The sequence below is a fragment of the Eucyclogobius newberryi genome, unplaced genomic scaffold (genome assembly GCF_026437365.1).
Source record: "Eucyclogobius newberryi isolate DKJ021-1_F unplaced genomic scaffold, fEucNew1.0.hap1 SCAF_1, whole genome shotgun sequence".
NCBI lineage: Eukaryota > Metazoa > Chordata > Actinopteri > Gobiiformes > Gobiidae > Eucyclogobius > Eucyclogobius newberryi.
The window spans coordinates 12,038,452-12,057,024 of NW_027315723.1; positions in this window are offsets into that span (position 1 = coordinate 12,038,452).

The following is an 18,573-nucleotide window of genomic DNA, read 5'->3' on the forward strand; positions in this document are numbered from 1 at the left end:
GTCAAGAAAAAGTGGTTTACCTGGGACAAACAATAACCCAGGGACACCGAAGCATTGCAGACAGTCATCTAGAGGCAATCCGTAAGGCTCCAAAACCAAGAACGGTCCGAGAGATGATGACGTTTTTGGGGATTGCAGGCTATTCATCAGCATGGGTCGAAGACTATGCTAGCCTGACTGGACCTTTAAGGACCATGATCAAAGAGACGGGAAACACAAAGTTGCATGCAAATCTTGATTGGACACAAGATGGACTGCTAGCGTTTGAGACAGTTAAACAAAGACTGCAAGAAGCTCCAGCTTTGGCACTTCCAGACTATTCTAAGAACTTTTTGCTGTATGTTTCCACTGCCCCCGGAGGAAAATATGCATGTGCAGTCTTGTGTCAGCCTACGGGCACAGGTGTAAAACCTCAGCCTATTTCGTACTATTCTACCAGTTATTCTGATGTAGAAATCGGGCTACCCGGATGCTACAGAGCAATGGTGGGAGTTTATTTGATGTATGACAAAGCGTCAGCAGTCACCATGGGGTATCCGGTAACAATTCTTACACATCATAGCCTGAGAAATCTTTTGAACTATGGAAAAGACGTATTGACGATGTCTAGGCTTAGAGACTATCATAGGCTCCTAGAACAAGAAGATGTTACTTTGACAAGATGTAACACAGCTAATCCGGCGGAAACTTTGCCAACAACAGAGGATGGTGAACCACATGATTGTGTGAAGGAAGTGGAGAGATTTTCAAAACTCAGACCAGATCTGAAGGCTTTCCCTTTGAAAGATCCAGATTTAGAGCTCTGGACGGATGGGTCCTGCTATCGTATCGGCGATACATTGAGTGCCGGCTATGCGATAGTTAGAGACCAAGGATCTGAATTTGTGGTTGAAAAAGCAGAAGTTGTGCCACAGCCAGCATCAGCCCAACTAGCGGAGCTCGTGGGTCTAACTGAAGCCTGTCTGTTGGCAGAGGGAAAGCGAGTCACAATTTACACCGACAGTGCTTATGCGCACAATGTTTGTCATTTGTTTGGATCTGTGTGGAAGAATCGAGGGTTTAAGAAAACTGACGGTTCACCTATACAACACCACACTCAAATTATGAAATTGTTGCAAGCCATGATGAAACCAAAAGAAATAGCGATAACTAAATGCGCTGCATATAAAAATGACGTGTCAAAGGTCACCCAAGGTAATAGAGCAGCCGACGAAGCTGCAAAGGAGGTGACGGGTGCAAACAGAGGAGGTATGGTACTCCTAGTCACACACAAGGTGAATCTGGAAGACAAAATAACATTGAGAGATGTGATTTTGATACAGGAAAAGGCTTCTGACATTGACAAGCAATTGTGGCAAGACAGAGGGGCTTCAGGAGACTCAGCAGGCCTCTGGAGGAATCACGAGGGATTAATCGTGGCCCCCCCAGACCTGTTGGGGCTCATGATTCACGAAGCACATGGTTTAGAACATGTTGCAAGGGGGGAGGTTAAGAGAAGAATTACCAAAGAATATGGGTTTTGGGCACCATATTTACTTGAACAGATTGACCAGGTGATAGGCAGATGCGTGATCTGTCTAAAAAACAATGCAAGAAAAGGAGTCCCAGTTCCCCCTGGATACATTCCAACACCAACGGGGCCCATGCGCGAGCTAGTCATGGATTATGTGGACATGATAAAACCGGTGGGGGGTAAACGATATATGCTCGTTGTGGTAGACCGGTTTTCAAGGTGGGTGGAGGCTTGCCCAACCAAGCGCAAAGACGCACAATCTGTTGCCAAGTTTCTGTGTAGAGAAGTCATAAGTAGGTGGGGCCTGCCTGACAGGATCCCTTCAGATAACGGCAAAGAATTTGTGGATAAAACTGTTAGACTAATCTTACAAAAATTGGGAATTAGTCAGAGATTTGGATCAGTGTACAGACCACAGGCACAAGGAATATGTGAAAAAATGAATGGCGTGCTGAAAAACCGCATAGTCAAGATTTGCCAACATACAGGTTTGAACTGGGTGGAAGCGCTGCCACTGGCATTGATGGCCTGTCGGTCCAGTGAGCTCCGTGATTTGCGAGTGACACCACACGAGTTGGTGACGGGAAGACATATGCCAACCCCACGCTTGCGCACCAGTGGAAAGGGCCCTAGTTTAGCGCTACTAGAGGACGAGATGCAAGCATATGTCAAGTATATGGCGACGCTTCATAAGAAATTATCTACATATGTTGCAGATAGACAGAAGCGGGAGGAAGGACAGGAGAAGCTCGAGAAGCAGAAAAAGGTAGTTCAACCGGGGGACAAAGTGTTTGTCAAAGTGTTTAGAAGGAAGTGGTACAACGAACGCCGCGAAGGTCCTTTTGAGGTAGTGCGTAGCACAGGAACAGCAGTTCAGGTCAAAGGATCTCCATTGTGGTACCATTTGTCACATTGCGTGAAGGTGGGAAAAGTTGAGGAACCTAACACCAGCGGTCACCATGAAAAAGACTCGAATGAATCTGCAGGGGCAAACATCACAGAAAGGGCTCCTGACGAGGAGCCAGAAAGAGAGTTTGACCCTGCCAAAGACATTCATGATGAGCTTGTACATGTGTCTGCTCCTACCGGAAATGACACTACAGACTGGAATTCAAACAGAGACTCAGACAGAGACTCAGACAGAGACTCAAACAGAGACTCAGACAGAGACTCAAGCAAAGACTCAGACAGAGACCCCGACTGGAATTCAAACAGAGACCCAGACGGAGACTCAAACTATGAGCCAGACAGAGGCAGACATGTCTGATAGTAGGTGGTTAGAGAATAGGTTAGGGCCTAGTAGAGTATTAGCAACGTTGACGTTGGCTACCGCTATACTATCACTGGGTGTAATGTGTTGTTTTGGTGCATTGTTATTGATTTTCGCTAAAACAATAATACTCAGTTGGACACAAGTACCTATGTTATATAGTGACGATCTGAAGGAGGACACCAATAAAAGAGGAATAGAGTTGGACTTGGTTGATAGTTATCTACCTTATACTCAAAATAGCCCTCATTCCTGTTGAAGTTTGGTTTATAATCAATGCATGCGCATAATCATATTTTTTTTGTTTTTGACAAAACGCTCACATACGAGAAGTGTTTTGGCAAAAGGGAGGAATAATGAGATATATAGGAAAGATTATGCTGACAAGTTAAATGTATTATTCATTATTTTTGTTTAAATATAGTCTATAATTAATTTACTTTACTAGAAGTGTTTAACAAATTATATCATCACACTTATATATACATATATTTTGTGCACATAAAAAATAAAATGACTTTTAGAGGGTGTTCTTACATGAAAAGTGCAAGGTACAAGATACTGGTCAGTTATTTTTTTTGTTCCCAGGACGGTGCGGAAATGCTGTTAAAAAGGACAATGAACATGGACAATAACTGGAGTGGACATTGGAAATAACAAAGGAGAACGCTGGAGCCAACATCACAACATATCAACGCCGTGAAGACAACATAATCATCGCTGAGAGGAGTGGTGAAAAGAGTTATAATGGAATGATAAAAGGGTTAATTAAAAGATTTGGTTAAATAAGTAAAGGGTTGATGAAATAAATTATACTCATGTGTTGATGTGTTGATGTGTTGAGGTGTTGTTGATAATCCAGTGCTGATGTTTAGGTCGTGCGGCGACACGAATATCCTCACACAGTAGCGATTAAGGATTGATTCAATTGGATAATAACTTAAGACTAAATACAAATTCACTCTTAAAGTTAATGATAATTAAAGGAGTGAGGCTGTTTAGGTCGTTAGGTAACACGATCAAGGACAGCCAGAAGGAGTGGTAGCCAAGATCGGTCAGAACAACTGACGGTTGGTGCCGTGAGAGAATTTTTCCTGCTAAACAAAAGTAAGCATCGACAAGCAGGTTTTTGCTCTCGCTTGTCGCTGATCGTGTCTAATTAATTAATTGATCTGAGCGTAATCACTCAGAAGGGAGGAATCTGAAGTATCTAAACTGTACATTCTGTTCTCCTCCATCCCACTCGGTTTGTTTAAACTCTTATACAAGGTGTTAGGAGTACTGAGGCCTGTTGTAATTTATTGCTAGGAGTACACCAGGCGAAGCTATAGGCCGAAAAAGGAGATATAGGTTTGAACATCGGCATACACACGCATGACTTCATTTCTGTAACTTCTCCCCTGGTGCTACCCAAATAAGGATACCTTTACATCTTGTTCTCTCATTGGCTAATCCGTTGGTACATGGATAGGGTCATACCTGTCAGATATTGTTTATCGGTCTTTGTGCATCTTCAGTATATAAGGGAGGTGCGCCCAGAGAGGGGGGTCCCTGATCATCGGAGACCCGGGCGCTGTTTTCTGCTGTCCTGTATTTGACACTGCTTTCTCTGTAAATAAACTACCTTGAAAAGATTGCAGAGCTTTGTCAACGTGAATCCTTTGTCTACACCCGACGCCCCAAACGAGCATTGATCCAGCCACCACACTGACAAAAACAACATTACTAATACACTGCGCACCATTTGTTTTTCTCTCTCTACCCTGATTTATTCAGGCTTAACCTTGGACTTGAAGATGTTTCGGTGCCTTTGAGGACTAACGTTTGGATTTAATCATCAGTTCAACAAATAATACATTTAAGAACATTATACATTTTCACATATAGATAAAAGAATATACATTTGGATTCACTATGTAGTTGCAGAAATGCCAGTTATTTTCTATTTGTGTCTTTGTTGAGGGATAAAGCAAATGGCTCGATTAAAAAAGAGATATTTGGTCTGTTACAATGATTAAATTGCCAAATTGTAAGCCTACATGAGATTATGTGTTCATTCTAAGTTACGCTTTAATCGAAGGTATTCAATAATTTTCTAGCACTTACAAAACAAAGTGGCATGAACAAATGACGCAAACATGGAGTCAGAGACAACAACAGCTTGCTTTTTCAAATGAACTTTCTTTGCTGCTTAATCACAGCAGTTATTTAAAAAGTAATGACAGTTTTCAAAATCCAACTGAAGTGAGAAATGAAATTAAAAAACGTACGTACAAAATGCTCTACATTGTTCCCTGTTCATTTTGCTTGTCCACAGGGAAAACAAACTCATCACAGTGAAGGAGATAATTCTTTCAAGTTGCAATGCACCAACATAAAGTGAGTTAACATTTGATCTCAGGGGGTCTATTGTCTATTGGGATCTGTGCTGTTTTCAATACACTATCTAGTGTCAAAGGCAAGTCAAAGTCCTCTATAAACGTATAAAAGATCATTTGACACAAAGTAGGTTTCCAGCTTTGACACTTTAGGTTAACCTCCACATCAGGACTTCACAACTTTGTCTGCCTCAGTTCAAGTGGTGATTTTACCTTTCTTTTCATTCCTCCCACATATTAAAGTGCTTTATTTGTTTTTGCTTATGTGTGGACTCTTGTTCACGCTTCATTTACAATGTAAAAAGCCAATTGTGATGAATATTAATCAAAACTAACACACTTCAATAATGAGGACTTTTACCAAGGTGTTGGTTCCTCTTTTTTTTGTTTGGAACCTTTCCATAAAACTGTCCTTCTGTCACAGCAATGATTAAATTACTTGAACAGATAATTCATGTTTTATTTATTTACTGGACTAGCATGCTATGAAATCGTGAGATGTAATTCATTATCTGTTTTAATAGTGAAAAGTAGAAAATGGTATTCAATGTATATCCTACAAGCACATTTTTGTGTATACTTGCTGATTGATGTTGTGTGAGAATGTAAAAGTGGGTGTTATTGCATTGTATAACGTATTCCTGTAAACTACGGATTGCAGATGGAAATTAGCCATCTAGCAATAATCTGGTGCAGAAGATCTCGTTTTTATGAGCTTAATGTCTCCGTATATTGTCCCTTCACATAAAAACTAAACTGAACTACTGTATTTTCTATTGGTCGCACCGGGGTATAAGTCGCACCGGCCAAAAAATGCATAATAGAGAATAAAAAAACATAAGTTGCACTGGAGTATGAAATGTGGTTGCAAGTGTGAAAATAACAAATAATATCACATACAAGTCGCTCCGGAATATAAGTATGAATATAAGTATAAGTTGCACCTCGGCCAAAACTATGAAAAAAGGTGCGACTTATTGTCCGTAAAATACAGTATACATGTGCCTGAATACCAGATTGAAAAACTTTAGGGTGGAAAATGGCAAACTAACCGCTCTCCACAGTGAGAAAAGATCAGATAAACGTGTACAACGAGCTTCTACTTCAATTAGGTCTATTCATGGAGAAGATCATACAATGAAAGGTTATGGACGGAAATATCTATCGGTTCCATGAAGTTGGAATGATTAGTGTGCACGTGAGGTCTGTCTAAGTAATGGCTTGGATTGGCATGTGAGAAGAACAGACTTAGATCATCACGTGTTGTGCTTGTTAATTTTTCTGATGCTTCCAAAAGTTCTTGTATGTGCACATTTATGGCGACAACGGTTTACAGAATACTAATATCATGCTTTTTTCAGGTATTAATAAGTCACAGATGATTATTTTTTCATTTTGTTCATTTCAAACCGTAATATTAAAGTGAACATGACAAGTTAGACTGCACATTTCAAAACAGCACAGTACACATGATAATATTATTCATATTATTCATAATATTATTCTTCAAAATAAAATGACGGAAATAGCGAGCCTCATGCGGTCCCAGAGGATTTATAGGGACAGCAGCGTCTTGATTTTCACAGAGACCTGGTTAACAGCAGAAATGCCAGACTCTATTGTAGGTTTGGACAATTTTCATCTGCTGCGGGCGGACAGAACTAGAGAATCCGGGAAGAAAAGAGGTGGAGGTCTGGCGGTGTATGTGAACACGAGCTGGTCCAAACCCGAACACTGCACAGTGAGGGAGCAGCTATGTAAAAAGGATATTGAACTATTGGCTATTGGCATGAGGCCATATTATCTGCCCCGGGAGTTCTCACATGTGATTTTAATCGCAGTCTATGTGACCCCGTCTGCCAATGCTGAAAATGCTTGTGAAGCACTGCTCTCCTGCACTTGTAGGCTGCAAACACAGCATCCACAGGCTCTCTTCCTCATCTCTGGTGACTTTAACCACGCTTCTCCCTCTTCTGTCCTACCAACATACACCCAGTATGTTACCTGCCCCACCAGAGAGAATAGAACATTGGACTTGTTTTTTGCCAACACCAAGGAGGCTTATTCCTCTTCCCCCCTCCCTCCCCTGGGCAGCTCGGACCACAACCTTGTACATCTGAGGCCTGTGTATGAACCCATCGTGCGCAGGCAGCCTGTGGTGTCCCGTGAGGTGAGGATGTGGTCTGCTGAGAGCGAGGAGGCTCTGAGGGACTGCTTCAGCACCACTGTCTGGACTGAGCTTTATGACCCACATGGGTAGGACATCAACACCATCACAGAGTGCATCACGGACTACATCAACTTCTGTTTTGAGAACATTGTTCCCTCCCGGACGGTGTAGTGTTTTCCAAACAACAAGCCATGGATTAACCGTGAACTGAAGGCTCTGCTGAAGGAGAAGAAGAGAGCCTTCAGGTCAGGGAACAAGGAGGAGCTGAGGACTGTGCAGAAGGAGCTGAGGAGGAAGATCAGGCAGGCTGAGGCCGGCTACAAGAGGAGGATGGAGGAGCAGCTGCAGCAAAAGAACATTCAGGGAGTGTGGAGGAGCCTGAAAACCATCTCGGGCTTCAAAATCCCCCCTGCCCAGACAGAGGGGGATCTACAGTGGGTGAATGATTTAAATGCTCACTTCTTGAGGTTTGATCGGTCACCCGCCCCTCCCCCTGCACAGCTGCATGCTCCCTCTTCCACAGTTGGACAATGCCCTGAATCTGTTCCTCTTCGCTTATCTGCCCCGGACCATCAGCTCCCCACTTCGCCTGGACTCACCCATCCCCCCAGCACACGGTCCCCCTGTCAACCACTGACTGTCACAGCAGCACAGGTGAGGAGTGAGCTGAAGAGGATTAAAGTGAGGAAGGCAGCAGGACCTGATGGCATCAGCCCCAGGCTCCTTAAGTCCTGCGCAGATGAACTGTGTGGAGTTATGGAGCATGTCTTCAACATGAGCCTGAAGCTGAGGGTGGTACCACAGGTCTGGAAGACCTCCTGTCTGGTACCTGTGCCTAAGACACCGCGCCCCAAAGACCTCAACAGCTTCAGGCCAGTGGCTCTCACGTCCCACCTGATGAAGACACTGGAGCGGCTAGTCCTGGACCACCTCCGCTCCACCGTGAGCTCAGCCATGGACCCGCTGCAGTTTGCATATCGGTCTGGCATCGGAGTGGAGGACGCCGTCATCTCCCTGCTGCACCGCTCTCTCTCTCACCTGGAAAAGCCTGGCAGCTCTGTGAGGATCCTGTTCTTCGATCTCTCCAGTGCCTTCAACACCATCCAGCCGCTGCTCCTGAGGGACAAGCTGGAGACGGCTGGTGTGGAGTATGACCTGGCAGAGTGGATCCTGGACTACCTCACAGACCGACCCCAGTTTGTGAGAGCCCGGAACTGTGTGTCTGACACTCGGACCTGCAGTGTGGGGGCGCCCCAGGGCACTGTCCTCGCGCCCTTTCTCTTCACCCTTTACACTGCAGACTTCAGACATGACACGGACAGCTGTGTCCTGCAGAAGTTCTCTGACGACTCTGCCATCATCGGACTCATCACGGACGACGATGACGCGGAATACAGAGGACTGGCGCAGGACTTTGTGGACTGGTGTCAGCGGAACCACCTCCTCATCAACGCGGGGAAGACCAAGGAGATGGTGGTGGATTTCCGCAGACGCCACCCCACTGCCCCCTCACCAGTGAACATCCAGGGACGGGACATTGAGAGAGTGGACTCAGACAAGTACCTGGGTGTTCATCTGAACCACAAACTGGACTGGACTCATAACACAGACGCACTGTACAGGAAGAGCCAGAGTCGGCTCTACCTCCTGAGGAGACTCAGGTCTTTTGGAGTGACAGGGCCACTCCTGAAGACCTTCTATGACTCTGTGGTGGCATCAGCCCTCCTGTACGGTGTGGCCTGCTGGAGCAGCAGCATCACAGAGAGGGAGAGGAAGAGGCTGGAGGTGGGGGACAGGAGGGTCCTGGCTAGATTCACATCTATGCTGGACCATGAGTGTCACCCCCTGCAGGACACTCTCTCTGCTCTGGAGAGCAGCTTCAGTGAGAGACTGATCCACCCTCGATGTGCGAAGGAAAGGTTCCGTAGGTCTTTCCTTCCTGCTGCTGTCAGACTTTATAACAAAAACTGTTAGTACTGAACACTCGCAATACTGACCTAACCTAATACTGATGTGCAACTCTGTCATATGTGCAATTGCTGTTGGAATTCATGTGCAATTCATGTGAAATTCATGTGCAATCTATGTGCTGTCGTGACACATATTCATGTGCAATTACTGTCGTGATCACATGCAATGGTATTTATGTATTTATTTATTTGTCTATGGGAGTTTTTTATTTGTTTATAGGAGATCTTCTACTGAAAGTGTTTTTCAGACTTCCTATAAGTGATCTGTTCTTCTGTATCTATCTCTGTATCTACCTGCGTTGCACCAATGAAATTTCCCCATGTGGGACAATAAAGGAATATCTTATCTTATCTTATCTTATTATATTTGTTTTAATTGTTGTGCCCTTTTCCCCCCAGTTTGACTTATAGATGACAAGTATTTGGATTCAGGGCTATTTTATTTTTTCTTGACAAACTGCAACTTGACTGATGTAAAACTATCATAAATATTTACCACGGGGACTGTCCCGAACAAAGTAATGAATACAAAAACATGAGCACTCGTCATATGCACTTTAATAATAGAAACTTCCTGTTGAAAACGGCAGCGCTGATCATGGCATCTCACAGTAAATTTTATCACAACAAAGAGAGCAGTGGATACATTTTTTTCACAGTATCTTCTTTGTGCCAAAATGGCTTTGCGATGCAGTTGAACCCTACATGTGTCACTGCTTTTGAAGTAACATCAAAGAACAAAGTCAAATCAAACTAAAAATTACCACGCTGTGGTTGTGCAAAACCGGAATTTTCAGGGCAATTGGTGTCTCAAATGCGAAACAATAATGCTTAAAAATACATACATACATGCATTAATCACTCAAAATACAACTTGCTTTGGGCTTTGTTGTCTCCAGTGGTGATTGGCAATGAGATTCAACTTTGGCCTAATGAAAAGATATGCAGATGAATTCAAAGCCTTCACACATATTTTAATCTATTTTTAAATTACTGTGATGTAGATGAAAGATAATTTAAAAACATGCTGACCTATGGGTATTCCCACATGGCGTTTTTAATGTACAAGATATATCTGTAAAAGTCAACAATGCAAAAGGATATACAACTATGATGATATATGCAAATGTGACTGTATGCTTTGTGGCAACCCCAAACTATAGTATATAAGGAGCATAATAGTGGGTGTTTGCAGGTATCAATAGTGAAATACTTCTCAAAACTGCATCCCGCCTGCAAAAAACCTAATCTTGAAAAACATGTTTTTACAGTGGTGTGTTTTCCTCCTGGATATAGACAACACAGCTGAAAGCCTCCGCCAGCAGACCAGAGGCTGTAAAAGGGCATTGAGGGCGCAGGGGGGAGGGGCAGCGGCGTTGGGGAGGAGCTCAGGCAGATCTGGGAAGGGCGAGCCAAGTAAGCACTTTTCCTGTCCATTTTTCATCAGGCAGCGCTAAATTAGGCCAGGCCGCTCTGACTTCCTGTGAGCGCCAGCATCTGCTCCCTCATTCCTGACACGTACACACCTCCCCATCCTCCTCCTCTCCTCCACCTTTCCTCCACACACACACACCTTCAACCTCTCACCACTCCCAATACCCTTCTCAGCATCCGGGCTTTCTCTATCTGATTTATGAGTTGGTGGCTGCCGTCCCTCACGCCATGACACAAGGAAAAACTGTGTTTTCCTCCCTCAATTCCTCGTTGCTGGGACATTGCTGTCATCTGATTGGCTGGCTTCATTCTGCGACCCACCTACTTTTACCCCATGAAGATTGTCCCTTGTAGAGTGGCAATTATCCAGGCTTTGGGGCTTTAGTGGGGAGTCTTAACATTTGAAGGACAAGGTCTGAAGAAGGCCCTTTTTTCTCTCTTTGATGGAGACTGTTGTGATGGCAGTTTCATTGACGTAGGGATCGTTCAATATGGATTTTACAGCCGATGTCAATATCCGATTTTTGTCTATCTATTGTGACCATTAACTGATATTTGCTATATTGATAAAAAACATATTTGACAATTGATGACCCAATTTGAAAAATAACCTTTACCCTTAATCCTCAATACTATCAGTGATACCAATGTCGGGACTGACCCATCCTCATGGGGTGATCACGACATCACTCTTACTTCCAGGTCCAGCCCCTCAAAATATTTCTACAATAACATTTAAAAATTGTCAAAAAAAAAAAAAAAGAGTTAAACCTGCTGATAATATTTAATGTAAACTTAACAGTTTCTAACCCCTGGTTTGTCGTAAATTTATCTGCTGTTTGAGTCTATGAAATTCAGAACATATGAACCCAAACCAGCTGCAATAATGTCACACTTGACTAACCCATATTCATGAGTTCCAAACTAAGCTTTTACATATTTTGTTATTCAATTTATGACCAAATGGAGAAAAACGTAGAATTTTAGGTTGTGTTCTTTGCTCCATTTTAGTTTAAACATTTAGTTGGGATACACAGCAAACTCAACTGCACAGAAACACTACACTTGTTCGTTTGTATTACATATTAATTACTTCATTAATAAAGTCCTAAAGGCGGCATCTAAATACACCCTACATTGCAGGCGGTGGGCGGTGTGACCAAAACTTGTGGTCACTTCACTCCGTGAGCAAAATAAAATAAAAGCAGTACCGCATGTAAATGTGTTAATTCCACCAGATTCCTCCAGTCTGATCCCTCGTAGTCCTCGTCTCCTTCTCAGCTCGGCGCTCCAGGTTACACCGGTGCTCCAATGGCGCTGCTGGTGCGTGGCCCACACCCGTTCAAAGATGTCTCATAGTTGTCTCCAACGTGGCCAGTGGCTCTCAGAGTGCTGTCTGGATTCGTCTCTCGTTGTCCAGTCCGGCAGTCAGCTCGTGGTTCGCAAAACGGAGCTAACAGTTCCTTTAGCGAGGTTGTTTTCTACAAGCTTCATTACCTAGTAATAAGCGATAAAAGCACTGTCCACCCGCTTGGCGTGGAAACTACAATGTCTTTAATCACAAATCATCCACTAGTCCTCACGGTGGATTCTCCTACCGACAAATCACGGCACAAAGCTTTAAAAAGTTACAAAAACAAGTGTTTTTCTTAACCACCTCTTTCCCGGGCCTCCTCGTCGGATCTCTTTTTTTCTTCTCTCTCATCCCACGAGAACTCACGTCACATTCAACATGTACAGTATTGAACATGAAATATTAAAAAGTATTACCCTTTTTTTTACTTTAACTACAAACATAAATGTTTTAAATGAAACAGTTTACCCAAATGTGTTTCAGTTGCATTACCTCTAGATTAAACAAGCATTCTGAAATTAAATGCAAATAATGTTGCAAAAACATATCATCGTGGGATTTTGGTGTCACTTGGTCAGTTCAGTTAATTGACTTCTCATCCATGCTTATAGATGGGGAAAGGGGAATCTATATTTGAGTGAAAGACAGTCACAACCATAAATAAACCAGCAACCTTAAATCTGTCTAGTACAACTGTTGAATAAAAGTGACAGCAGGGAAAACTTTATGGGCTGTAAAGGAAATTAGCAACATTAGTCTGTGGTGGTCCACGTTATCGAGTGAAGTTCAGATAAAATGTGTGGGCACAATCAGAGTCAAACTGTCTCTAAAATACCCCTAAAAAATGTACTTTTTTTCCGCCAATTTGAGAAATCAGCAAATGTTAGTCCCTTTTTTTTTTTTTTTATGCGCATGCGCACACTCACCCCTCACAGTCCTGTTATTTCCAAGAGGCCGCCTACCATCAACAGATCCGCTGCTGCACGTGCATTTGTTTATTGAAAAAAGATACATTCAAATCACAAAGACATGACAGAAATCTCAAAACCTTCATTCATTCAATTTAACCATTTTGCTGACATCATACATTTTGTCCGTGCTTAGTGATCCGCCACACTGGCAGACACTCCAGACACTCTTTCCCATTTTTATTTGACATTGACCGCATGACAGAAGTCTCCGGGATGGGCACATCGCTTTTAGATTGATTTGTTCCCATGTTTGACTGTCCGTAGAGTGTACCTTGCATCAATGATGATTAACAGCAGATTGTCAATTTTAATGGTTTCACTTTTTATGGCTGTATTGAAGGGGGACAGCTACATGCACCATGTACTGTAATACTCGTGTAATATTCATGGTATCCCTGCCCAGCCACTCGCTCTATGCCTTGGCTCACGCATTTTCCAAAAGTTCACCTTTACTCACAGGGTGTTTAAATTAGATTTTCCCACAAACTTTCCCCCTCATATTATTACACACAAGTGGATCAGAATGAAGACATCGAGTCTGCTCAAGTAGGTAATTAGTAATTGTTGAAAGTGTAGGCTTATATCATATAGTAAAAGTGACTGCTGTCCTTATTTAACCTAAACGTCTTCACTGGCACAGGAAGCTTGTTTTTCCTTGTCCTCGATGTAAACTCCATAGCAACCTCAACCACTCATTACAGTCTTGTCATGTTTGCAGTTTGATACAGTAGAGACCACGGTTCCAGCAACAATGCAATTAACTAAATGAATGAGAACCCCCTCAACAGGCAGGGCCCTCCCCCAACTACCCAACATGAATCTTGCTGACACCTGGGTAATAAGATAAGCAGGTAAAACGTGCTTGGTCTGAGTGCTAATAGCGCGGCACTCTTGGTGATGACTAAATGCCGGTGGAGGGATTCGGAGAAAAGGGAGAGCGAGAGAAAGTTGGCAGCGCAGGTACAAGTCTTTTGCCAATGTCACCGGTGCAAAGCCAGCCTGGGATTTGAGTGGGCAAACAATGCAAATTAGAAGGGAGACTAATGATTGCATGGACTTGCTCATTTAGCAAATAATACATACTTGTACAATGTAGTAAAATCACAATTTCAGCGTACATCTTAAATGTATTTTGCGATTACTGGATACACTTTGGGCTTAGAAAGGTTGCAGTAGATTGGGCTTTTTTTTGTTTAATCTGAAATGTTCTCCAGCGTGGCATATTGGTTTTGTATTTCTTCAATTGCAGTTTTGTTTTTCTGCCTAGAAATGCCTTAAAGGACACACATTAGGCTAAATTGCCATTCTTCTTTATAACATTGTTCCCTTATCAAAACATATACTTGGAGTTTTGTTTAACTTCATTCACACTTAAATAACACATTTTAATGAATCATGTTTATCAGGTCACAAAGATACTTTTTTCAAGGGAGATCTGTGGTCTCCTGTGCCAGTTTTAAAGCCTCATTATGTAAATGTTTGGCCAACAATTTAATTTAATTAAGATGTATGTTTTACTGCACTGAAAAATGTAGAAAAACAGTACCATGTGTACCATCCCAGTCTGACTGGTTGTTGAAGAGTGGGCTGTCCCGGATGTCCCGATGGTCTCTCCCCTCTGCCGGACCAGACCTGGTAAGCGGCATATGTTTTGTTTTGCTACTGCCTCCAGGGGACATGACATGTGCAATCAGATGACTTTATTTTAGGGTTCATTCACAATCCAGTTTTGATTTGAATCAGGATTAATTTGGATAGATAATCCGGTTCATTTGGGTAAATTGTTCGCAATCAAACTCTGGTCTGGTTGGAAAGGTCTGTCTCGGTTCAATTGAATCGAACTCTGGTACGATTTGTTTCAATTATGAACATAAACGAACCAGGGAGTGGAAAAAAGTGACCCTGAAGTGAGCCACGCTGAGATGCACTTGAGGCTCAGGGTCCAAATCCACTCTATGACAACGGGACAAATGACACGCAGAAATACGTGAAAGTAACTTTACTAATTATTGATGATCACACAGAAATATATCAGTTTTCAATTAATATACATATAGAAATAAATGGAACCAAACATAACAAATAACGCTTATGCTGGCTCTAAGATGAGATAAGATAACCTTTATTCGTCTCAAAATGGGGGAATTCCAGAGTTGCAACACAGAGTAGGTACAGAAGTATAGGGTATGGCATCATTACATTTTCCCGTATAGCTTGTAACACATATCTGTGCTCCGATGCCTCGGCTGCAGCTCACACGGAGCCGCAAAGAATAAATCAAAATGGCGCCAAAGTCTCCAAACTTGTTTGTGACACGGATCAGGCAGAGGTTTGCGTCTTCTTTGACGTGTGGTCCTGCAGTTGTTCAGAGGAGACGCATTATACGACAGCACAGGAGCACTGTTTATGGAAATTATAAATGTTTCATGTTCTAATGTAAATTATTTGTTGAACTTTGTTGTACATCTAGTGTTTTGAATGTTCTGGACACCATTGCCCCTAAGAAGGCTAAAAATAAGCAGAAGGCCCAATGGAGAAATGATGATTCGGTCAGGGCACAGCAAAGGGAGTGCCGCCGGGCCGAACGGAAATGGCGCAAGTCAAAGCTCCAGGTTCAAACAGAGATTTACAGAGAGAAGTTGAACATGTACAACCTGATTTTATGTACTAGGAAACTAGGAAAGGATATTTTTCTTTCCTAGATTGGTTAGGGCCCTGCCCTAATGGATAAGGTCCCATCTGGAAGACATGAAGTACTTTGCTGAAATTGTTGCTCTACTGGAGACAAAAGCATGGATATGTCTCCCCAAGTCTGATTTAGACGCTATACTTTTGATTTGGGCAATGTTTTTTAGATGGTAAAAAGCTGCTGATGGATTTGATGTGGCTGGTCGATCATGGGATCCTCTTATAGAGACTAGAGGACTGGGTGGGCATCACTGGCACTGTCAGTGGCCGGCTGATTGCTTTTCCAAGTTGGTATTAGAACAAGCCATAAATCCAGATCGTTTGATTCCTGGTTTACAGTAGAACTCTAATCTCACCAGTGATACTTATGCATCGCAAAGGTCAAGTTGTGCCAGAAAGCCTGGAGTTTAATCTCAATGTAAAGTTGCTCTTCAACACACAAAGCATTTTTGTAATAGAATTTAATGTCAACATGTTGTAAGTGATTGTCATTAATGTACTTTTTTTTGGCAATTTGGCTTTTTTTTTTTCTACCCTAAAATGTTGTAATATGCTGTGCTAAAACATCTGATTGTACAAGTTCAGAAAAGTTTAGTTCTAATCATTACTAAAAAAAAAAAAAAAAAAAAGGCGCACCGGATTATAAAGTGCACTGTCAATAAAAGGTCTATAATGAATAATTGTTCATATATAATGCGCACCGGACTATAAAGCTAATTAAGCTAATTGAGCTTTACTAAACACGTTCAACTCATTCAGATCAACGTTGTAAAGAAACAAAGTTAGCTACCGCTAAAAGACACATTAGGTATTCACAACTCTGACTTGTTCAGCTGCAAAACGTAAAAAAACACACTTTGTGGCTTTTAAGTGCCCCTTATAGTGCGGAAAGTACGGTACATATTTCCTTTTTTTTAAATTTAATTTTGTATTAAGAAGCATTTTCTTTTTTCTTTTTTTGGCCTATTCAAATCCACTATTCTTGCACTTGGTTGTTGTAATGTTGCAGTTTCACTATTATTGGACAGTTAAAGGTTCTTATTTTATTTGAACAGCTTCTTATTCTGTGCAAGTCCTTATCCATATGTATAGATACTATATGTAGATACTGATTAATTAATAGTACGCTTGACATTTACTTTATATACTTAATCGTTATTGTTGTCAGTTTCTGATTCAGAAACATCTTCTCTTGTTTGAATAAAGATACAGCACAGTCAAAGCACACTCTTGTTTATAAGAGCACCTTTAGACTCCAATCAACCTGAAACAAGGTAATGCAGAAATAAGTGAACTAAAAACCTGGTAAATAATAAACAAAAAGAGAACAACTCTGAATTGAAGATTATTCAGATACAGATCATTTATATAAGAATGCAAAGAAGGGAGAGTACATTGTATCCAATCAAAGCTTGATGAGAACAATGTGGAACTAATCAACTAGAGTACATGTGACTATCCCATAATAATGTTTCTCTGCCATGCTTCAGCCTCAAAGAGAAGAGACATAGTGGACGGAGCTAAAAGTTAATTCTGAAACATGTTCCGCACTCATGGTTCAAAATTGTGTAAACTTTTAAACATTAAGGTAGTTAAGTTTGTAACAACTATGTCCGTGGTCAATACCAGCAAGCCATACATCATTTTAAAGCTTATTTTCTCAACAAAACGAATATGTCATTGATTTACATTGAATAATATGCCCCAAGAAGCAATTGCCAAAAGTTTGTGAGAAAGTCTCAACTTTTACAAACGCATGTCCTACCTGTTTGCTGTTTATGACGGACGAAACGGCTTTAATGCTGTACATCCTTGTACTCAGTCCGTCCGTATTTTTCCTGAAGTTATCCGATTTCGAGATATTGTCAAGTAAACAAAGTTGTCTTCGTTGACGATGGTCAGGATTAAGGCTCGTCCAGCGCATTTCTCCGTCCATAACAAATGACCTGTTTGACCTATAAGATAATGTTTGGCATCTTTCTTTTCTTCAGACTGTTAGCTACAGAATGAGACCATTCACAATTTTTTCTGTCCACGGGTTTGTTTGCTACAGCCTCCGCAAAAAAAAACGCGCCGCTTGCGACGCACATGGATTCCTCTGTTTACATCTAAATAACGTTGCATGCTAGTGACGTAGCAGACTTTGATTGACATTATTCTAGCCAATAAGAATAGCTTTAGAATGGTGGGTGGGACAAAGGCCTTATTGACACAGAATCTTCTGTATTATCGTGCGTAAGGCTCAGGTAAGGCTGTAAAGAGCCAGATTTCTCGGCAGAATTTTGCGCATAACGTTTTCTGATTTTATTCGCCTTTTGGACGTGCATTTTGTTAGATATATGTATTATTATATCAATACAAATATAAAATATTATATATATATATATATATATATATATATATATATATATATATATATATATATATGTATGTTTTTAACCTATATTTGGGAAATTCATGGGTAAACTCATATTCACACATTTTCACATATATTGTTTTTAGCAGTTATAATTGCTATTAGTTGCCTACAAAACATCAAAATGTATGTTTTATGATCATAGAGGAGCTAAAATTGTAATAAAACAGTTTGGTACAGTTGGCACATATTTGGATCACTTGTTCCGAATATACTTTTTGATACAAAAAGGTCAACAGCACCAAAATGCCTGTTCCTAGAGATCTGAAACTTTACACAGTTGTTGTCAACAAGATAAACATCATGTACAGTGAACAGCATAAGCACACAATGAAGTATGTCATGCTCAGGACCATTACAAATTGACAATATTCAGGCGAGACTAAAAAAGGATGTTTTGTTTATGTTT